Source organism: Lynx rufus, unplaced genomic scaffold, assembly GCF_022079265.1.
Source record: "Lynx rufus isolate CCGP_SWC_20201006 ecotype Redwood Valley unplaced genomic scaffold, mLynRuf1.p SCAF_6, whole genome shotgun sequence".
Lineage (NCBI taxonomy): Eukaryota > Metazoa > Chordata > Mammalia > Carnivora > Felidae > Lynx > Lynx rufus.
This window is the reverse complement of record NW_025814878.1, coordinates 26,762,501-26,786,466: the sequence shown is the minus strand read 5'-3', so window position 1 is coordinate 26,786,466 and position 23,966 is coordinate 26,762,501. Positions and strand designations below refer to the sequence as shown.

Sequence of the window (23,966 nt, the reverse complement as noted above, 5' to 3'; positions counted from 1 at the left end):
TAAATCCACTTTCTGTTATATTGTTTAAATCCTTTTTGATCAGTTCGTTAGCTGTTGTTATTTCCTGGAGATTCTTTTGAGGGGAATTCTTCCGTTTCGTCATTTTGGCTAGTCCCTGGAGTGGTGTGGAACTTCGGGGAACTTCCCCTGTGCTGCTTGAATAACTTGCGTTGGTGGGCGGGGCCGCAGTCAGACCTGATGTCTGCCCCTAGCCCACCGCTGGGGCCACAGTCAGACTGGTGTGTGCCTTCTCTTCCCCTCTCCTAGGGGCGGGATTCACTGTGGGGTGGCGTGGCCCGTCTGGGCTACTTGCACACTGCCAGGCTTGTGGTGCTGGGGATCTGGCATATTAGCTGGGGTGGATCGGCAAGGTGCAAGGGGGTGGAAGGTGCAGGCTCAGCTCGCTTTTCCTTCGGAGATCAGTTTTGGGAGCGGCCCTGCGGCACCGGGAGGGAGTCAGAGCAGCCGGAGGGATGGATCCGCAGAAGCACAGTGTTGGGTGTGTTTTCTCGGTGCAAGCAAGTTCCCTGGCAGGAACCGGTTCCCTTTGGAATTTTGGCTGGGGGATGGGTGAGGGAGATGGCGCTGGCGATTTGTTTCCCGCCAAACTGAGCTCTGTCGTCCCGGGGCTCAGCAACTCTCCCTCCTGTTGTCCTCCAGCCCTCCCGTTCTCTGAGCAGAGGTGTTAGCTTATAACCTTCCAGATGTCAAGTCCTGCTTGCTGTCGAAACACATGCCGTCAGGCCCCTCTGCTTTTGCAAGCCAGACTCGGGGGCTCTGCTTGGCCGGCAGGCTGCCCCTCTGCCCGGCTGCCTCCCGCCAGTCCGTGTAGCGCACACTGCCTCGCCGCCCTTCCTACTCTCTTCCGTGGGCCTCTTGTCTGCTCTTGGCTTGCTAGTCTTCTGGTGGTTTTCTGGGTAATTTAGGCAGGTGTAGGTTGAATCTAAGTGATCAGCAGGATGCGGTGAGCCCAGAGTCCTCCTATGCCACCATCTTCCTCCCCTCAAACCACAGGTTTTAAAGGGTCCAGAGGGAGGAGGTCTGAGGCCTATGGGGATTAAAATAGTTGTTCCAGGAATATGGACCTGACAGGTCAGGCATTGCTGGTCGACTGTTTTTGCAGTTTTATGAAAGTTTCCCCACCAATGTCTATTCATAATTTGAGTCATCTTAAATGTACTGTGGTGGGCGAAGGAATGCAAACACTGAAAAGTGGGATTTTCCAGGGATCCGGGAAGAACCAAGTGGCTATGTTGGGTTTCCCATAGCCCCAATTGTTTAATTTACAGCTATTGCTTACCCATATTATTTTCTCTGATTCAAAAGCATACTATTGCCGTGTTGCAATGACATTAAGATGGCAAAAGTCTGGCATCAGGAAGTCTTTTTGTAAAGAAGCAGAATGGACCTCATCCACATGAGTCACAATTCTTATAGATTCTATTGCCACTGTTTTTGCACGTAGGGCCAGCTTGATTACGTATTAAAAGTGCTTTCTGAAGATTCGTTTTCCACAAACATTAGTGGTTTTAATTACATATATTTAAATTATTTTTTAGCCTTTAGAAAACTTAATTTCTAGTGAAAGCTAAGTATAAGCAAGTAGGAACTGTTATACTAGCATTCTTTAGCTTTGCAAATTTATGAATACATTTTATAATTTCTGGAAGCATATGCCTTTTCCAGTTTTCCAGTTTGACTATGATAAGAAGCCGAAGTAGATAAACCCATGTTCAGTAATTAGGTTTAGTATTTTGTCTTATTTGGAGGTGATCTGGATATTAAATGACTATCCATCATCTAATTTCACTTAGCAAAATCCAAGGTTTTAACTTACCAGTCAGATCTGGGGAAACTAAGTAGGCATAAATTTTGTTGAAAAGTTTATTTATAAACTTTTATCTTATATCTATTTAATTCCTTTGTTTAAATTATTTAGATTAGTGATTAAAATGTCACAGGACATTAAACAGCTAAGCACCATTTTTAAGTTACCTTTCTTGCTGACAAATTCTGTGATAGAGAGAACATGAACTTACTTGACTTATCATGAACCTAGTTGGACCAAAAGTGTTATATTTAAGGTTGAAAGCTCTAAAAATATGCCTGTTTTAGTTAAACCAACAAATTTAAATTAGCTTTTATTTATTAAATATTAATCCTAGATCACATGAACTTGAAAAACATTTGGGCTAAGTTTCTATTATGTTTTTGAGAATATAATTTGTATAAACAATGACAATGAAATTTTAAAGCCAATTAAACCGATCTTTTTTTACAAATGAATTTTGGTCATACCATCCGGAGGTAGAAAATACAACGCATTTATAACACATATATATAGACACACATGAGCAAACAGATGAAAAGACCTTATTGTTTTAAGATTTTCATTCATGAGAAGTATAATAATACAAAACTCACTAGTTCATAGCAGAACAGTGGAATCCAAACTGTTTTTCTGGAAGATGGAGTAAGTTAAGCCTACCAACTCAGGTGGCTAAAGCTTTTTCTACTAATATCAGTAGAAAAGACACTTAAGAATTATATTTGTCCTTGACAAGTAATCTTAGAGAAGCTGTGGGCTAGATTTTGGGCAAGCATACTTCTATGGCTATTTGTATTTATTTCTTTATTTTTTAAAGTTATTTTAAAGTTTACTTGTTATTTGAGAGAGCAAGAGAGAGAGAGAGGGAGAGAGCAAGTCAGCACATGAGCTGGGGAGGAGGGGAGCAGAGAGAGAGGGAGAGAGAGAGAATCCCAACCGGGATCCATGCTGTCAGAGTGCAGAGGCGGACTTGTGGCTCAATCTCACAAACTGTGAGATCCTGACCTAACCTGAAATCAAGAGTCATATACATAACTGACTGAGACACCCAGGTGCCCCGTCATTTGTATGTTTTAAAAAGGCCTCTATTTCCTTGTTTTCTTTCTTCAGTCTTAGGAATTGGGGATGATCTAGGTAAGTTTCTGGAGAGGTTACAAACCTTTTGAAATAAAGAAGGAAGGTTTCGGGGTTGGTGAAATGGAATGGGTAGAATTTGAACTTCCTCTAGAGCTACATTTTTATTTCTGCAAAAGATTTTTAAGATAAGGACAGTTGTTCTCAATTCTTCAAAGAATTGGATTGTAATCTAAATGACCTCATGGGTTGATCCACCAATCCAACAACCTTATCTTAGTTTGCTTCTTTCTCTTTGGTACTTAGCTCTAATTTTAACTCAGGGGAGAAGGCCTTTTTAAAATTTTTCCATCAGACTCTGAATATCAGCTTCCAATATGACCACCTTTTTGACTACAGAACTAGTTTTCAAAAAATTTGCCTATATATCTTTGTTGGTCTTCGGCCAGCACAAACAGCAATTATTTCTGGAAGTATTGACTAAGCCCTTTTGGGTGTAAGAGGGTCCTCAAAGAAGGTGCAAAAGACATTGCCTTCCCAAGATCCAGTGTCACTCCCCAAAGACAGCCAAAGAAGGAGCTAACAATCTCTTTGTCCTGGCAGGCAGAGAGCCAATCCCAGTTCTTAGGATGCAAAATGAGACAAAAAGGAAATCAGTAGCTGTCTCTGGGAGAAAAAAGATCAGTAACCAATGGGTCTGTATTTAGAAAAGAAGGGACAGTGTGAAATTTTATTTTCCTTACTCAACTGGACACTACAGACAGATTTGGAAGAACTGATTCTGGAAAGAATTTTTACCTTTCTCTGGCTTCTCCCAGTTTTTCCAGGATCCCCTCTGCAGCCTGATGATATCCACCAGAGTTTTCCATTGGCTATTTAAGAGAATAATGTAGCATTTTAGCAGAAAATTCCTCACTTTCATCAACTCTGCCAAGGTGGATACAGGGGCCCTTCTTTGAAGGTAGATATGGGGTGTCTGGAAAACCATTAACTTAATGGACTTTTGTTTATGGTCTTATAGCTTTTATTTTTCACAGTGGAAAAACAATGAAGATAGAGGATTACTAGAAGGAGTACTCAAAGGAGAGTAGAGAGAACAAACAGGAGTCATGTCAGTCATAGTGTCTTTTGTTTTAGGGCTCTTACATCTTTAATTTTTCATTAGCCTTTTGGAACAAATCTTTCAATGAAAACTATTTTGAAACCTTTGATGATTTCTGCATGTTGATTAAAACAGGTATCTAATTCTGTTTGATTTAGGAACCCTTGCCTTCAAGTGCACTTCTTCAATGATCTTATCTAGTTGTAACATTTTTCATAATGGCCATTGCAGTTCTAGTTGCTTTTAGTAATATTTTGCCATGTTACTAGTTATCTGCAACTTTAGAGACTTTTGTCCTTAGAAATAAAAGAAGCAGGTGTACCGAGAGGTTCCACACTCAACTCTTTGGAATTCCAGGATCCTATTAATTAAGACTTTGGGTCTCTCAGAGCCAAACTAATACCTAAAAAGGATGTGCCGCTGGGTTGGAGATTGTCCATGTTTTGCAATGTGCCTCAAGGCACTCAAGTTTTCTTGAGGTCGAAAGGTGACTAGTGTCTGTCTAACCTGCTCTGTGACCAACTTATCCTAACACAGGAGTCTTTGAGTGAGGTGGCAGGCACTCCAACAGCTTGACCCATGCCCACCAATTCCTGCAGCTTTTTTAAACCTCTGAGATCCCCACAAGCAATAGCCTTTATTTACACAAAACAGGACAAACAAATATGCGCCTCAACACACCAGTAGTAACCAAAAGATGTCACCGTGGACTGGCCAACAGAAGACTGTGCTCACCACCAGCAATTCCAAGTGTGGACTAAACCAGCAGACTCCTGACTGCAAACTGGAACTGGGGAAGGGATTCCAATGTGGAATTTCAGACTGAACCAAGGGCTAAGGACTGGTACTCCGTTAGAGCCTACTGTCAGTCTAGACTGACCTGTTAACCCTGGACGACAAAGCCAATTAGGTCGAGAGCTGTAATGCAAAAATTGCAGAGCTCAACTGAGAGGAGTTCACCAGTGGCCCTTGGCAATGGTGATAAAGACAGTGAACTCAAAAGGGTTCATTGGGCACCACACCTGTGTTTCTCATTGTCCCTGAATGCTGTCAGGAGTTCACCTTGGATCCCATTGCTGCCACCAAAACTGTTCAGTAACAAAAATTCAGCCCAATAAATTTTAAAGATTGATTTGGCTTTATTTATTGCTTCATGAACCAGGTAGCATCTTGCAAGTAGAGGGGAGCTCCAAAGGGCTACAGAAAGGGAAAGGTTTTTAAAGGCAGGACAGGGAAGTCATAAACAGCAAAAAGGATTATTTCAGGTGAGTTTACCTTCCTTTGAGGGGAAGGAGAAAGTCCATGTGACAGATTACCTCATTGGTGCTGACCAGAAAATTCCTGACTGACTGGCTAAGACTACATTTCTGGGAGAGGCTGAAAGTGAAATTACGTCAGGTATTAAGCCCTGGTTTGGTGATGTGGCCAAGCATAAGTAACTCCATTTGGAGCCTTTGGCTTTCTTTTTAACAATGCCTAGCCATTGGTCAATGATCTATTTATTGAAAGAATGAATTACTGTATAGAACACTTGGAACAACTCCTCAGAATATGGACAGACAGTTCTCCAAAAATAGCAGAGTAGAGGCGTGGTTGTTGATCTCATAGAAGATGGGCTCTGATTTACTACAGTCAGTCTTCTTGATGGAAGGTAGAAAAAGGGTTTTGGATATAGGATTCTGTAAGGTACTGAGATTTCAATAGAAGGCTAGTTCCCTTGAGCAGTTCAACAAGTTCCATTAATGCCTCTTCTGTATTGCAAGCATTTGTTCCTGTCTGCTGTCTTGATTTTTCAGAGTAGGGCTAGTGAAAATCTCATATCATAGCTGAAGCACAATCTTTGCAGGCTTAAAAGCCACTATTTTTTTAATTGAAAAATAGTTGGCACACATACATTAGTTTCAGGTGTGCAACACAGTAATTTGACAAATCTCTGTTATTCTATAAGCCAATATTCCAACTTGTTCTTTCTAGATTGGTAAATTCAGATACTTCTTACAGTCACGATATTTCCCCTTGAGTAACAATGGCTTGAGAAATCATAATAACACTAGTAACGCACTGTAGTAAGTGGTATATAAGCAGTTTTTACCTTCTGGGTGGATTGAGGAAGGCTTTCTAGACAAGGCGACAATTCAGTGTATCTATAGAGAATGAGTAGATGTCACTGGGAAGAAGATGAGTATAATTTTCAGATAAATCAAAGAGAAAGAGTAATTGAATGAGATATTGAAATACATGACAAGTTGGGGGGATAGTGTTAGTTGTCCCGCTTAATTAGGATTTAAGGTGTATGGGCACATAGGGGTAGTTATAAAATGCTGATGTTTAGAGATGAAAGGTTGTCTGGAATAAGATATTAAGCAATTTAACTACCAAAGCAAGCAATTTGCTTATCATTTACAAGGAACCACCAGAGGTTACTAAGCAGAGAAATGAATAATGAGAATTGAAACATCTCTAATTTTTTTAATTTTTTCCTATGTTTGTGCTAACCATGGGAGAAGACTGTATCAGAAGAACAAGTTTGAGAGTTTCCGCAGTCATGAATAGCTTGAGCAGATTAAGTTAGAGATTGCTGCTGATGGAGGGTTCTAGAAGTGAGAATTCTTTTCAATGATGTGAGTCTTGAATATGAATGGAGATAGGAGATCTATAATAGCGAGCCAAAATGGACAACTCAGTAGAGTTCTGAGTCTGAAGAGATGGCTTGGTGCGACATTGAGACTTGAAGTCAGTCCAGAATAGAATTTGGGGATATAGCCATGAATTAAGTCTCCAATTTCACATTCATGAGGAAAGCCAAAAAAATGAGAAGGAAAGCAGAAGCCTGGGAAATGTGTCTGTGTGGGTCTGGATTGAGAGGGCATTTCCACACGATAGCTCAACTGGGTTATGACAATTGTTCCTAGGCTGCCAACATCTCTCCCTCACTCTTAGGCCAACTTTTGTGGGGTGGTTTAACAGCATAAGAAAGTATGGGAAGTTCTTCTGAGAAGACTTCCCATTAAAACAATGTCTTTTTTATGGGGCACATGGGTGGCTGGACTTCAGCTCAGGTCACGATCTCACGGTTCGTGAGTTTGAGCCCCACGTCGGGCTCTGCTCAGAGCCTGGAGCCTGCTTCAAATTCTGTGTCTCCCTGTCTCTCTGCCCCTCCCCCACATGTGCTGTGTCTCTCCCTCTGTCTCAAAGATAAATAAATCATTAAAAAATTTTAAACACAAAAAAACTAGTATTTTTAGTCCAGCTGGATCCTATTTGGACACCTTGTCATTGCAATGTTGAGGAAGGATAATCGAATGGTCTTATCACCCTGTGACTTGGCATAAAATAGAGCAGAGGCAAAAGGGCCTCAGACACAGACGACCAGCAGTCTGGCTTGCTGTAGAGATGAAAGTATGAAAGATGACCTTACCACAATGGCAAAGGCAAGATGCCTGTGAGAACACGGGCAGGGAGCGAATTTGGTCAATTTGAAGTTAGAATTACGTCTACAGACACTTATAATGAGCTAAAATGCAAAACATATTTGGAAAGGGAAATAGAGTAGGAGTCAATATATATCATCTACTGATGATTAGAATCTAAAATGCCAAAAAAAAAATTCTACAAAGGAATTAATGCAGCAATGCCATTTTAACTCAAAGAATGTTTAGTTTTAAATATTCGTACAAGAATATCAACTTCAGGGCACCTGGGTGGCTCCGTCAGTTGAGCATCTGACTCTTGATTGCAGCTCAGGTCACGATCCCAGGATCAGCTCGGAGCCTGCTTAAGATTCTCTCTCTCTCTCTCTTTCTCTCTCTCTCTCTGTCCCTCTCCCTGGCTCACACTCTTTCTAAAAAAAAAAAAAAAAAAAAAAAAAAGGCAATTGCTTACTGAATGCTTATGAACAGGGAGACGTTGCTTTCCAGCATACCATATCAGATCTGAGAAACAGCTTAAAAGCAAACAAACAAGCCAACAAACAGAATTAAAAACCGCCTCCATCACTACTACCGCCATTTCTTAAAACACACAGAGCCACCATTTATGGTGTGTTCCAATTCAGTTAACTACTTTCTTGCTTTGAATAATACATGCCTCCAACCTAATTAAAGTGTTCCAGTCAGCTAAATTCGCATCCAAATAGAAGATTAGAACTAGCAAGTGATTATGAAGTAAAAAGAAATCCTGGGAATGCTAAGGGCTCCTTAAGAATATCTGATAGGTGAGTTCATTTAATGACAGAATCAGAAATGGTAGAGTGATAAGCTCAGAAAGCTACATAGGACTGAAGTTAGGCTCTAAGTTTATCAAAGTCTTGAGCTGATTTTGTTGTGCGGGTGAAAAGCTATCTCAAGAAAAAGCCCAAATTATTTCACTGGATTCAGATTTTAGTTTAGCTGTTATGATTTGCAGGCAGTAGACTAGCAGTTTCCTTGTTGTAATACTATTTGCCCTAATCAGAGGAATTTGGGGAGGCAGAGACCGGAGAAGCACAGACTGTCTCATTTCAATAAGAAGGCCCAATAGCAAGCAACTCTCTTCCTACAAAAGCACAATCTGAAATAGTTGCTCTGAATTTCTACACAGCTGCGACCCTGTTGTAGTCCAACTGAACGGTATTCTTCAACATCCTGGGGGAGATTCAGATATCATCATCTTTCAGTCATTATCCCACCAAGGTCCTGTGATTTGGGGATCTGAAAATAAGATACGATACGGAGTAGAAGAGAGTAAACACAGAAATTTGAAATAAGGCCAACCATTTTTTTTTCTTAGTGTAAGGTAACCATGTAACTTCTTTTCAAACGTGGATAGATTTGAAAGGAGATCCTATTAATCATTTTACCAGGACCATGGTGGGTAAGTAGGAACTGTCTTAGGCAGATTGGTCATATAATCAGTTTAGCCACAGAGAACCAAATTTCCAAGTCTAACATATTATTTCTTTAGTTCGTAATAGCTAAGCGTAACTAAAACTTATCTAGGGCTTCATAAAGCGTAAGCTCTTATTCTGGAATACCACCTACCTTCGTGAAAATATTTGGTGTTGCATAGGCCCTATACCTGTGATCTTATTAGGAATAAAAACTCACATTGGAAAAAAGAATCAAAGTATAGTTGACCCTTGAACAACATGGGTTTCAAATGGGTGGGTCTACTTCTACAGGATTTTTTTTTTGGCTACAGAATAGTACTATAAATATATGTGCCTCAAACCTAATTAAAGTGTAAGTATATTTTCTCTTCCTTATGATTTTCTTAATAACAGTTTCTTTTCTCCAGCTTACTTTACTATAAGAATACAATGAATGATACATATAACATACAAAATATATGTTAATCAACTGTTTGTGTTGATGGTAAGGCGGTTGGTCAACAATAAGCTATTAGTCATTAAATTCTTGGGGGAGTCACAAGCTACATATTTTCATTTGCGCGGGGGATTGGCACTCCGAACCCCTAAGTTGTTCAAGGGTTAACTATAAATAATTGTAAAATGAGTGTCCCCCCAAATTTCTAAAAGATCATACACATTCCGATTTCTACTGTATACATTTAATTAGTCATAGGAGAAAGTATCCTATAGGGAACTAAGCACTTCATAAAGGGTAAATAATCTATTTATAAATAACAGATTCGACTTTAAATCAATAACCATCAGAGAAAATAGAAGTACGTTATTCATATTATGTCTGTTCTTTTGAATAGATTTTAATTGAGCCAATTTAAGCTTTAAATTCTTCACTTACAACTCAAACGTAAGTTCTTTATCAAAAACTGAACAAAGTCAATGAGCATTAAAAGAGTAAAGAAGGAAAGTGTATAATTTGTATTGACCAACCACTAGAACCAAAGGCTGGATCTAAGCAAATATGAACCATGGATCCCTGGGCCACCTTTCTTTCTCCTCTCAGTATTGAAATTGTTCTGCAAGGCCAAAGTTGTCTTTCTGAATGTAATCACTAATACTACTGCACCCCTTTATGCTGTTTTTCATAATTGGAAGAGTATGAACGGAGAGCCCCTCTGATGCAGACCTGCAGGATGGCCCTTCTATTATCTCTTCTCCATTCTGACCCCTTCCAATTTCTTTTTATAGATTTCTTTTTATAGAGTCCTATTTTTTTCTGTCTTTACTTTGAGCCTAATCTAGCAATCATTTATCATGGGCAGTTTTCCTAATATGGGAGCAGGAAGGTTTGTTCCTTCATTCTGTACATTTTTATTGAGAGCCCACATGCTCCAGATGTAGAGATCAACAGCAAAAAGAAGAGATGGAAATCCTTCCTCATTACTAGAAGGGGTAAAAAGAAAGCCAGTCTTTCAGGTTCATCAAAAGGGTGCAATATATATATTTTCTAGTCCTAAGATTAGTCACTTTTAAGTCATTCTCGGGCATACGTTTCATAGTATATATTGCATTTATATTATATACACATATAAGTGCAGAGCAAAGCTTGGAATCACAATAATGACTTAGGTTCATTTTGCAGGGGTGTTATGTGTAATCATGCAGTATATGCAGTAATTTGCTTTTGGTATTTAATAGGTCTTGTTTTTTCTTTGTTTTTGCCATCAAACAAAATATATTTCTGTACCAGCACATATAAATTGACGTCATCCTTTTAATGACTGCTAGTCATTAGTATAGATGTGCCTTGTCCCTATGGATAGGACATTTAGGTTGCTTCCAAAGTTTGCAGTGTCGCACGCAATGATGCATCGTCTTACACATCTTTTACACAGATGTGAGTGTTTCTGTGGGAGGATGTACTTTAGCATCCTGAAAAAAACTCAACTCAGAGGAAAAGCATAGGGTACAAGACAAAATAGTTTGTTCTCACCATCCAGGATAGGGCTGTATTATTATTTTATGAGACGCAGAAGTCTTTGCTGTCACCTTAACACTGGAGAACAAATGCACAGAATGTAGATAATGATTGTGTACGTGCAGGGGGTGGGCTGAGAAAGGATAGGAAAAGTGCGATAGGAGAACTTTTACTTTTCCCTTCTGCCCTGGAATGGTTTGTGACAGGCAGGTATTCATTTTATTTAAAATTAATTTTCAAGGGGCACCTGGGTGGCTCAGTCAGTTAAGCGTCCAAATCTTGATTTTGACTCAGGTCATGATCTCATGGTTTGTGGGTTTGAGCCCTGTGTCAGGCTCTGTGCTGACAGAGGAGCCTGCTTGGGATTCTGTCTCTCTCTCTCTCTCTCTCTCTTTCTCTCCCTGCGCCCCTCTCCCACTCACGTGCATTTGCTCCCTCTCTTTCTCTCTCAAAATAAATAAATAAACTTTAAAATTAATCTTCGAAAAGCATATGCAAAGAAAACAATAGTTTTTCTCTAGTCTCTTGGTGAAAAGCATAAGGCTTCTTTCACCCAAAGAAAATAACAGGTCTGGTTTTTTTTTTTTGTTTGTGTCAATAAAGTTTAATTAAAGAGCTGTTTCCAAAAAATTTAGGGTGAGAGGAAAGAATTTGTCTAAACATCAGCCTTTTAAAACAAGCAAAAATGAAAAATAAATTTAAATTACCTCTGAACCTCAGTCCTGATTTCTCTTCAGATCAACAAAACTGTGCCAAGTTGAGAACAGTTATGTAAAAAGCCCAACACGAGGAGTTCTTGGGAGATCCAAAAGAATTTCGTTAAATTGAGTAACTTCCTTCCTTGTAACCCCCACCCTGCTTTGTAGGCCTGGCTCCTTTGGTTCCTCATTTACGTCCTGGCCTGGTTTTATTTTTGCCTTTTCCAGTTTAAGAGGTCCAGAAGCCACTTCATGAATAATTAATCAAAACCTAAAAATGATTTATTCCGTGATAGTCTGTACGATTTAATAGTGCATAAAATACCATAGATCCTTGAATCACAAGATTTTTAGCTGTGAGGTGTTTGTCTAGGCCCCCCAGCTTAGTTTTATAGCTTCTGATTTAGCAATTACCAGCACATAATTTTTACATAATTTCTCTCTGTGTGTGCTCCCATGTGTGTGGAGAGACAGAGAGACAGAGGGAGACAGAAATCTCATAAAAGCTTTAAAGTTGCAGTTTTTCTATGGGAAATATTTTGGGTTTTCTGTATTGTAGCCACTAAATGAATGTACATTATATTGCTGTGGTATCAGCTGATATATTTCTATACTGTGTAAAGAGTGGATAATAAGACGCAGATCATTTTCCTTCAGTAAGAGAGATCAAGTGAGGCTATGAAAACCTAGGATTAGTCCCAAGTTAAATTGCTGTACCCAGTACATTGCAGCTCAGATATTACCGATCCTTCATTTCAGCCAGGCCTGCCTTGCTCAGCATCAGATCTTCCTTCACCTTTAAAATTCACCACCCCTACCCTTACCACACAGCACACTCACTGGGTATCAACCTTCAGTGAATGGTGTTGAACTACTTTTCTAACTTTTTTAGAGATCGTGCACAGTGAGGAGTAAATGGTATATTGACTCTTCTAAGGAAAACTTGTTCTTTAAAAATAAACCAAAGACGGGTGCCTGGGTGGCAAAGTCAGTGAAGTGTCGGACCCTTGATCTCGGCTCAGGTCATGATCTCACAACGGTTCGTGGGTTCAAGTCCCGCATTGGGCTCTGTGCTGATGGTGTGGAGCCTGCTTGGGATTCTGTCTCGCCTTCTCTCTGCCCCTCTCATGCTTGTGCGCTCGCTCGCTCTTTCTCTCTTTCTATCTCTCTTAAAATAAATGAATATTTTTTTTAATTTAAAAACTTTTTAATAAGGCACTATGATACAGCAGTGCTTGGATTCAGAGGAACAGAGATGAAGATTTCGGCCCGTATTGCTTATTCTTGGGAGGCGTGGCATTATTCTTCCTAAGGCCCACTGTTTTGATACTTAATGTTGGCATTCCTAATTCTGTTTTCCCTTGTTTAACGTCCAATGCTTTTAGGGAAGCAGACTGCCATTTTGGTCATATTAAAGTTCTTCACGGTTGCTCTGAGGCCTTCTCATTTTACTGTTGGCTGCCCTGCATGTATAATACATCACGCAAATTAAAATCCACCCATATCCTGCATTAAATATAATTTATACTGCAGTTACAAGAGTAGAATTGCAGGTGACTAGTTGATGTAATGTTATTTTTTGTAGACATTTAATTAAGTTAATTAATTTTCATTTTGCAGCTTTCCCTTTGTAGTTTGGAGCCAATACCCTCTTTTTCAAGTTTCAGTCATTTTTGTAAACCTTTAAAAATCTCGCAGCGCATTGGCACTGGGCTGAAATGGCTAACGGGTAAAATGGCCTTGATGATGCTAATTTAATAGAGGAGTGTATTCTAAAACTCTTTTATTAAAAAACTAGAGCCAGGTCACCTGGGTGGCTCAGTTGGCCAAGTGTCCGACTTTGGCTCAGGTCATGATCTCATGGTTCATGGGTTCAAGCCCCGCATCGGGCTCTGTGCTGACAGCTCAGAGCCTGGAGCCTGATTCAGATTCTGTCTCTCTCTCTCTCTCTGCCCCTCCACTACCAGTGCTCTGTCTCTCTCTCAAAAATAAAAATAAGAAACATTAAATTTTTTTAAATAGAGCCATTTATAATGGTTTGCCTTTCTAACATATATGTGGTTTTTTTTATAGTAAGCTACCTTCCTCAGTTTTCTATATCCATCCTAATTATCTAATTTTTGAAAAATTACTTTTCTTCTTTATATCAATTCCCTTTTCTCTTTTCATATTTTGATATTTAAGATCTGAAGGTACAGTTGTATCTTAAGGCAATTTCTATGACTTACTACTTATTGCCAATTCTTTGAACCACCGATGTCAAAGTGAACCTATTGGACCATTCCTCTCAAAAACTATGGCTCCAACTTTGGCTTCTAAAAAGATACTTCTTTGCATGATAAAGCCTCCAGCCCCTCAATTGTAGTAGTTCTTATAAAGACCACGTGTATGCAAGCTTACCCTTCATGTTTCTCCAGACATTAATTTTTGTTAACATCTAAACCACAGTGCTCCATGCTGCCCCATTTTGGAAAATGAGGTATGAATGTAACTGTGGGATACATACTTGTCCTTGCCAAAGCATGGGGCACCCTCGGTTCACTGAGTTCAAAATTTCTCATGTCCTTCAAAGTTCAGGAACATTTTAGTCGAGTCTGCACACTGTTCTCAGTTTAGTTGAGAAACTTCTTCTGTGTGGATTTTTGGTAAACGTCCATCTCTCAACTGACACAGACAGAAAAGTGTTTTTTTCTTCTCTACTGTGTCTCTTATTTTACTTGTGGCCATCTCGGTGAAATGCACTTCTGTATGTTTTTATTCAGCAGAAAGGAAAAGCCCCATCCCAAGGTAGTTGTTCCCAAGGAGAGAACATTTTCTGTGCTGTAGACATTGGTGGAGAGTGGCAAAATCAGGACAGTTTCAGTGCTTGTGTTAGGAAGACAAATACTTACATCATTAAACCTAAAGCTTGCTTTCTGGTACAGTTTTGTGGCCTGACCAAATTATTGATAGTGATTTCGGGAGGGATCAAAATGCCATGAAGATATTAAATAGAACATTTTTTTTTCTGTTTCTGGTTTATAATCCTGAAGGCAAAGGTGAATTGTATTTTTTTCCCCATACGCATTGCCTTTTACAAAAAAGATTTCTATCTTACACCTTTGAGGAACCTCAAAAGTTTTAGGATGTCTCTATAGAGTCCGGTTTCTCTTACTTGGAAAACCTGAATATATTATTGCAGTACAAAGCTCACGTCAAGGCATCCACTCTCGGAGGATGGCACGGAATTCACAGCGACAAGAATGTTTTGGAATGCTGGCAAAGGAGCAAAAACAGTGTGTCCTCCCCACACATTTAGAAAAATAAAGGTACGGAGGACATGGCGTACTCCTTATTAAAGGCTTTGAAAAACACCACACCTCAGTAAACATTCCTCAGGAGCTGAGGAAACACTCTGGTCAATGGCTTACCTCAGCTCCCTTAATTCTGTGAAGCGGACAATAGCACAGACACAATGCCAGCCTTGGAGGAGGGAGAGCCAAGCCAGGGACATGCAGGCACACTCTCTCAACAAGCCCAGTGTCCCGCTTCAGGCAGTTTGTGAACACTCATCGCTAGGTAACCGAGTCTCGGTGCTTTCTTCTGCCCCTGAATGAGCCACTTTACTGTGTAACTTCCTCTTTTTTGGCCTTCAGAGCTCTTGGTGAGGCTCCCTTTGGAGCTCCACGGAGACCAACCCAAATCCAGCTGCCTCTGACGCTGGTTTATTTCCCTCCCTCCTTGGTTTGAAAATACAAGTAGCATCATCCTCTGGGACAGCAACCGGAGAGAACCAAATACTTAGCTTATGATCAGAGTGGATACTGCCGTTCCCTTTTGCTTCCTAAATGTTTCACCTGAAGTAGGAAGTATCTTTTCCACCCAGAAGGAAATGGTCTAGTAGGAGCTTTGCCATAATTTTTTTTTTGTAATTTTTAAATTTTCATTTAGATCCAAGTTAAATTTTTTATTTAGATACAATAAAAAGCTAAATTTTTATTTAGATCTATGATTTTGTATAATCATGATTTTAAGAGTAGAATTTAGTGATTTGTCACTTACATGTAACACCTAAGTGCTCATCCCAACGAGTGCCCTCCTAAATACCTATCACCCCACCCAACACCCCTCCAGCAACCCTCAGTTTGTTTTCTGTGTTTAAGAGTCTCATGTGGTTTGCCTCCTCTCTCTTTTTATCTTATTTTTTTCTTCCCTTCCCCTATGTTCATCTTTTTTGTTTCTTCAATCCCACATATGAGTGAAATCATATGATATTTATCTTTCTCTGACTGACAGGCAACATTCTTGGTTCATTCCCATGACAGAAGGTTAGTACTAAACTGGCTTCCTGTCTTAGCTTGTGCACCAAATATTCTCTCCTGATGCCATTTTCCTGAATTACTAACAAACTATTCACTTCACTCCAGCCCCTTTAAACAACCCTAGACTCCCTGAGTAACCTATGCTGGAGTTTTGTAAAAAGCTAGTGACAGCCCCACTTCTGTCTTCAGACAGCATTTCTCCAGAGAAGTGCTTCCCTAATGCATCCCTACTGATATCGACAATTAGAAATACGTGTGAGATGGGGCGCCTGGGTGTCTCAATCATTAAAGGTTCCACTTCAGCTCAGGTCATGATCTCAGGGCTTCTGTGTTTGAGCCCCACATCGGGCTCTCTGAGCCTGTTTCAGATCCTTTGGTTCCCTTTCTCTGCTCCTCCCCCATTCTCTCAGGTGCTCTTTCTCTCTCAAAAAATAAGTAAATAAATAAAATACGTGTGAGCTACAAAAAAGGCAGGTGTGTGGGCCTCATTCTGAAGATTCTTATTCAGTGTGTGTATTTGTGGGGCCCCAGTATCAATGATTTCTTAATTCTCGGGTGATCCTAATTCACAGCAGTTTTGTTAACTACCAATTTAGACCAGCTCTTGTTGTCTACTCCCCTCCTCATTTCTGATTTCCCTGTTTTTATGATTCCTGTATGTACCTCAGCTTTCCCTGTCTTGTCACTTGCATCTATGACATTTTTCAGATTTGCTACCCCAGTTTCAGCCTCGGCCCCACTCCAGAACATGACTCATGCCAACTCTACTATTCTGGTTTTACTCTCAGCCCTCCTACCCCTTACTTAGGCCCCCTCCTGCCAGGAAGGAACAATCAGATACAAGCACTTAGCAGGACTGGGTCTCCAAAAATGGCACCAGTGCAATCGCTTGATTTGTTAGACTTAAAAGGTTTTATGCAAGGGCTTTATCAAAATTACTATGAGTAACTTTGCCTATATATAAAGAGAGCTAATTCTCAAGATGGAAGTTTAGCTAGAAAACAAAAAGCATTTGGGTAGAAACTAACATAGAGTCAGTGTATTAAAACAGATTGCAAATGATTGGGAAAAAGCCTACATGTGAAAGTTTGTTCTGTGCCTATTTCTCAAAAAGGGATCACTGAAGCTCAGAAATTCCCTTCAGAAAAATGTACCAGGCTGATATTCTGCAGCTAGAGGGGGAGCATGTTTATTAAAATCTACTTAGTCAAGGATCATGGATGACCTTGGACAGGGCCAATGTAACAGTATTCTTTTTAGCAGGGTCAGATCTTCTGCCTTTGTTTTCTGCCAGTTTCTTACCTTTTTCTCAATTTTAAATAATGATGTTATATCCTTCGCCAACTCTCTTTCAAGGCATATTCTATATATTTTTTTGTTTTAATATAATTTTTATTGACATAAAGCCTACAAAAAGTGTACAGACTATAAGTGTATACCTTAATGAATTATCACACAGTAAACACATGAAATCACCATCCAATCCATAGAACATTACCAGCATCTTAAAATTCTCTGCTATGTTCTCAAACACTACCCAGACTGCCTTTTAATCCTATAAATTAGCTTTACCTGTTTTTGAACCTTACATACATGACTTCCACTTAACATTGTGTTAGCTAGATTTGGCAATGCTGTTGGGTGTACCAACAGCCTATTTGATTTTTTTAGTAAAGAATGTTCTTAGGTATGTAATATGCAAATATCTCTGTCAAAAGAAGACAGTCTAAGTTGCTTTCAAGAAGAAACCACAGTGGGGCGCCTGAGTGGCTCAGTCGGTTGAGCGTCCGACTTCGGCTCAGGTCATGATCTCGCGGTCCGTGAGTTCGAGCCCCGCGTCAGGCTCTGTGCTGACAGCTTGGAGCCTGGAGCCTGTTTCAGATGCTGTGTCTCCCTCTCTCTCTGACCCTCCCCCGTTCATGCTCTGTCTCTCTCTGTCCCAAAAATAAATAAGTGTTTTAAAAAAAAGAAGAACAAGAAACCATAGTAAGAAGTATAGGCAGCACACTTTGCTTACATCCAATTTGATTTTCTCATTTACTTTATCAGCCTGACTTTTATAGGTGCTTTTTATGTTGAATCAGATGTACAAACTATACAGAATGATGCACATATCATAAGTATACAGGCAAGTAGTTTTCATTAACTGACTGTATCAGTGTAACAACCTTTCAGATAAAGCTCCGAATACTATCAACACCCATAGAAGTTCTTATTTTTGTTGTCTTCCTGTCACTACTTATCTGCAAAGATAATTACTATCCTGATCTCAACAACACGTGTTAGTTTTGCCTACTTTTACATTTTGTGAAAATGACATCATGTGAAATATACTTTTCCTTGGTCTGGCTTTGTTCCTCTAATATGATGTTTTTGAAAGTCATCTAGATGTTGGCATATAGCTACAGAACACTAATTCTCATCTCTGTGTGGTATTGCATTATATGAATACAACATAATTTATCCACATAGATAGGGCTTTGCACTCTTGTAATAGTCTTTGAACAGATGTTTCTAATTTTAATGTTATCCAATTTATCAACTGTTTCTTTTTAGACTAGCGCTTTATGAGTCCTGTTTAAGAAATTTTACCTTCCCCAAAATCATTCAGATTTTTACTAGAAGCTTTATTATTTTAACTTTTACATTTGATCTACAGTATACCTAGAATTGATCTTAGTGTGTGGTAAGAAGTAGGAGTCAAATTTTACTTTCTTCTTCTATATGCACATCCAGATGACCCAGCATCATTTATTGGTGAGATATGGTTCATTGCCCTCTGCCTGGCGGTGTCACCTTTACCAAAACTATAGGTGTGTTTATTTCTGGACCCTCTAATCTGTTCCATTGGTTCACTTTGTCTGTCATTACACTTTGTCTTTCTTACTGTTGCTTTATAATAAGTCTTAATACCTGGTAAAGTGAGTCCTCCAACTTTACCTTTTCTTCTTTTCCAATGATATTCTAGCTCTTCTTGACCATTTACATTTCCATATAAACTAGTGTGTCAATATTTGGATCCTCCGTGGATCTATTTTTATTGTCTGTTTTTTTTTCTTGATTATCTTTCAAAATTATTCAATGACTTACCATTATCCAGAGGATAAAGTCCAAGTTCCTTATGATAGCATAAAAGTTGTATTTTGCATTTCCATGATTACTAATGAGGCAATCAGATATTCATGTTTCTTGGACATTCAGATATTCACTTTTATACTATGCCTATTCACATCTTTTGACCATATTTAAAATTGGACCATCTGCCTTTTCTGGTTTTTGAGAGTTCTTTTTTTCTTCAGTAAAGACATATATTTGTCTTCATGTATGTCTCTCTTCTCGTTACTGACCAACCTTCCTTTCTCAGTTTGAAGTCTAGTAACACTAAACCGCTTAAATTAAAACCATACAGATGTTACTTTGGTTATTCTACTCCCCCTAACTACAGTACCCATCCCCTTCCTTCTTAAACTGTCCAACTCCTACTCATCGTGCAAAATTTAGTTTACACCTGATTTCCTTTCACAATTTCTTCCCTGAGGCCCTACCGTTAGCATTGCTTCTATGCCACTCTATGCTTGTCTCTGTCTTGGAATTCAGTTTATAATATCTGAAGTTATCTTTTTATGTATCTGCCCATTTTATGCATCCTTTTCATATCTGTGCACCATCACCTTGCATGATTTCTGACTCGTATTAAGTATTCAAGTCACTCAATATTGATGGCAATCTCCAGTCTAGACAGTTCTTGCCCAAGAGCAGCTGCTGAACAACTTGAAGTCTTGATTTGTGTATCTGTTGCAGCAGTTTTCGTGTTTGACACTAATTTTTGCATCTAGAATAATTGAGGGGATGATACCTAATAATAACATGTGAGAATTTGCTGTGCTAAAGGTTTCTGATTTTCTAAGGAAGCTTGGGCTATAAGTCCAAGTGGAGACTTCTCACTGCAGGACACTTAGCAACTTCCTCTTTCTGGCCTTCAGGGTTTCTGGTTGGATTCCCTTCTTAGATCCACATAGGCTAATCTAATTCCAGCTGCCCCTCTAAAGATGCTGGGACTGTAAGTTCACATGGAGGCTCCCTACTTGAAGAGAATTAAGGCTCTGCTGCCCCAGAGCATTATACCTCTTTAAGGGATTGCCAGAAGGAGAAATGCTTCAACCAACATCTAATTACTAATGGAAATGAAAGGAATAACTTAACCTCCTACCATTATTGCATTCAAATAATACCCAACGTGTTTTAAGTACTCCTCTGAAATCTCCTTTATGTCAATAATTTATATAATCTTTCCTCTGCTTCAGTGAACCGAATTAAAATCCTGCATAGGTAAGAAGAGACTGTTTCTGATGACTTCGATATCTGTGAGATATAGTATCTTTCTTTCTCTGTGGTTATACTTGTTAGCATAAGTGATATTTAGCCTGTGTGTATACATGTTGGTGGGGAAGGGAGGGGAATCAAGAAAGAATAAGTTGTTCTGCCAACCAGAAGCAGTTGTTTCTTGTAGTTAAATTGGATGCTCCCTAAGAAGTGTTTCATTGAAGTGTTTGCTTCAAAATGACTCTGTTCTGCTGCAGTGAGGAGAGACTTCCAGTTAAAACATTTAATTAGTTCCCAATTTAGTCGGCCAGAATGATCAGTCAGCCTGTGTTTTGGAACCTGAGTTTGTACATTCCTTGGGATTGGTGAGTCTTGCCCAGCGGATGTGGTCAACTGTGAATAGTTTGTATGCAGTTCACATCACAGAACAGATTTTTCTCCAGCCCCTTGAAGGAAAGCTAGAAAGGGATTAGGAAAAAGTGGGTGATATGGAGATAATACTTCTCTGTCTTCTCCTTAATCTCCCTACAGAAGCATATAGTAAGGGTATTTCCAGTATTAGAAGTTGTGGACGCTGGGAAGAGTATATGGAACTAAACTGAGCAGGATTTGGGTTTAAACTGATTAGATTGTTTTCACTCACTTTCGGGGTAATCATGATCTGGATAGTGGCTTTAGACACACTACATTTTAAATAAATTTTTTTGGCTAATACAAATAAATGATACATGAGGGTTTGTATGTATATATTAATTTGTGTTCTGTATGTCTGTGAAAAACTCAGTCCTTCAGTCCAGCTAACCATCCTGGTTTTTTTTTCGCCCACAGTATAAATCTAACCTGCTTTTTCTGTCTATACCAGATGATACGAAGTTCTAACCCAAATTCTGTACAGTAGTAATAAATTAACCTAAAGAGTTTATAATATTTTGCTGAGAGAATACCTTCAGGCTTTCTAAGTTTCTCCTAGCCAGGAGGCCTTTGAAAAGATGGGGTCTTTCTTTCCAACCTAGCTCTTTGTCCTTCATAGAACTCCAATCTCATCTGTCATTTCTCTAGTCCTAGCATTTAATGTTCTAGAAATAGCAAATAGAAATAGCAAATAGGTTCCTGCATTGTCTACGACATTTCCTATGACTCTGCTTTTGACTATGATCTTCACTTATCCAGAATGCCCATGCCCTTGCCATCATCTGTATAACAACATTTCAAATGTTATTTCTTCCAGGTAGACATTCCTGAAATCTCTACTTGGGCTAATGGCCTTTCCTCTGAGTTCCCTTCTGCTGTCATGATCAACACAGTGAGTGCAATAGGAGGATCTCAATATGTGTGAGTGAATGCGGTATATTCCCAACCTACATGGATTATCTTCAGTGTGTCCCTGTTTACTTGCCTCTGAGCATCTTGAGATCAGGGACTCTTATTTTGTTCATATTGTTTATATTTGCATTCCTGGAGTCCAGCTACAAGCCTGGATGGAATATGGAGGGTGCTCAATACTTTTTTGATAAGAAAAGTGACAGAGAACATTGTAATACCTTGTGAGCGATAAGAGCTAAGTCTCTTCCAGAAGATGACACAGTTTCTTTGAAATATTTCCCCATGTCTGAATTCTTTAAGATGCCGAAGCTAAAAGCTCACAGATGCATGCGTTGCCATGTATCGCTAAGCATGCCCTCCTGCCTCAGGCTTTTCAGGTGGTGAAAGGGGAAAATGTTGGTGATTTACAAAGGGTTTTTACTAGTAGATACAGCTTCCTAGAACTTCAGGATACTAACTGACACGATCTGATAAAACACGAGTGTAAAGAAAGTTTTCATGAAGAATATATCATAGAAGGAAATTTTGCTAATATCAAAGATTCATGGGGGGAGAGTTAGAATAGAAGTAGAAGGTAAATGAAGTCTACTGATCAGTGAGTCATTTGGACAGAATCATAAGGGTCCACCAATGGAAACTGTGTTTTCTTTTCACATATCATGTTTTTGATGCAGATAAGTGAGTTAAAGTAGGGATGAGAAAAACACATATGTGGGCTAAATGGCTAAATTCTACCTAAGTGCTTTGATTCATACGCTTCATTCATTCAGGACTTACTTTTGTAAAATAAGCTCTGTGAGCTTTGGAGCTGGCAAAGAATGTTTGAGTTGAGTGTAAAAGATAACATTCTTGGAAAGCTTTTTGAGATATTTTAGTCTCTGTTTCAGAAATTAATATGAATAAAAATGAGAATACTTTATCTGGGAGAACATAATACCTCTGAAAGTATATATATTTAAATGATCTGGAAATTAGTTTCTTTGTTCTTACCCATTCTGCAAAACAGTAAGAATTTTGTTCCTTTGGATTCTAAAATGTAATATTCTGCTTAGTGTCAGATACCCAAGACAGCTTTGGAACCTAGGACTCAGAAAACAAGCATGGGAGTGGGCTGTCAAAACTAAAAGCAAAATAGCCTAAAACAAAACAAAATGCAAGTACTTTTAAAGAGTATGCCCTATGGGAAAACTAAGAGCCAAGTGAAAATAAGCTGCTAAGATCACCCATATAGGGAGGTGGGTGCATAATAGGACCTCACCAAATAAATGATCTCATCAGATTTTTGACATCTTGGTTTTCTGGATTATTATAATGGGTTGCCTTGCTGTTGTTCTGAAGAAAACAATCTTACTTTTCACTTACTTGCATAGAAAGCACAATTATTCATAAAAGGGGAATATCTTTGCAGAAACTTGAAAGTAGATACATCCAAATATCCAGGACTGCTGGATATGCTTAGAAAGAAAAAGCTGTGCGTTTCAGTCAGTACAAGCTTTGGCGAGTCTGTTAGGCATCACAGTTACAACACAAATCCCAGGTTTTGACTTGTGCTTCAGTAAATTCACACTCACATCATACTGTTAATATGCATGAGCTGAAAAACAAGACAATCAAATAGAATATAAATGGGCCTGATCTTCAATAACCTTGGTTTATTTTCTTAGATTTATTGCAGATGCAGCTCAAACATTGTCTAGTGTTTATATGGAATTGAACTGGTAGTAGTATAAAATGGCCATCTGGCTTGAAAGATTGCTGTAGTTTCTGAAACTTTCTCCAAGAAATACCATTTACATACACAATTTAAATTGAATAAAAATAAAAAAGACTACTTTCACTCATTTTGGTAACTGTTGTAAATGGCACATTTAAAAATTTACTCCAGGCAGTTATAATCTGATGACATAGAACACTAACACAGTATCACTGAGTTTAGAGAATGTATTTTACATCTCTGGGCTCTGAAATATTAGCCCATGGATCATTGCCTCCATTTTCCCTTTTCCCATTTTCCAACTCCACTTTTGGTCCTGAAGTTTTTGGAAGAGAGTACCGTTTCACATAAAGCTTCTACTCCCCCACCTTCTGGGCATTACTGGCAAAATCAAAACTCTTTTACCCTACAAGAAAGAGAGAGACTTCTCCCCATGTAAACATTGCTGACAGCTCTGTCCCATCCTTTGACTTTCCTAAAAGCATCAGAAAGTTGTTTATATATTGGTGGTTGCTGTGCTTGGAAGTGGTGCCATATTGATGTTCTTCGTCATGTGAAGGGGTTAAAGAGGTCTACCAGCTGGATGAGAGGATCGAGCACTTTCTACTGACTTCCCATAATTATGGAGACAGTCCTTAATTTTTCAACAGTACTCCTGCAGGTCCTTCCTTCATTTTGTTCAAATGGTTCAAATTGGTTCATATTGTTCAAATTGAGCCATCCAGCTGCTGATTGCCAGCCATGTTGGTTAGCCTTCATGAATTTACTGCCTAAAGGTAATG

The 23,966-nt window shown here is 39.1% G+C and overlaps 2 long non-coding RNA genes across 2 annotated transcripts in view; one reads left to right on the top strand and one right to left on the bottom strand.

Moving 5' to 3' along the window:
- LOC124529263 (uncharacterized) overlaps positions 1–3,776 on the bottom strand; it is a 41,928-nt gene extending 38,152 nt beyond the window's left edge. Inside the window, exon 1 of the long non-coding RNA XR_006966296.1 lies at positions 3,701–3,776. This is a non-coding gene — a long non-coding RNA (uncharacterized LOC124529263). The remainder of the gene's footprint in view (positions 1–3,700) is intronic.
- The window catches only part of LOC124529262 (uncharacterized), a 297,645-nt gene that overhangs the window by 130,215 nt on the left and 143,464 nt on the right, over positions 1–23,966 (top strand). The window contains exon 3 of the long non-coding RNA XR_006966295.1: positions 21,376–21,479. This is a non-coding gene — a long non-coding RNA (uncharacterized LOC124529262). The remainder of the gene's footprint in view (positions 1–21,375; positions 21,480–23,966) is intronic.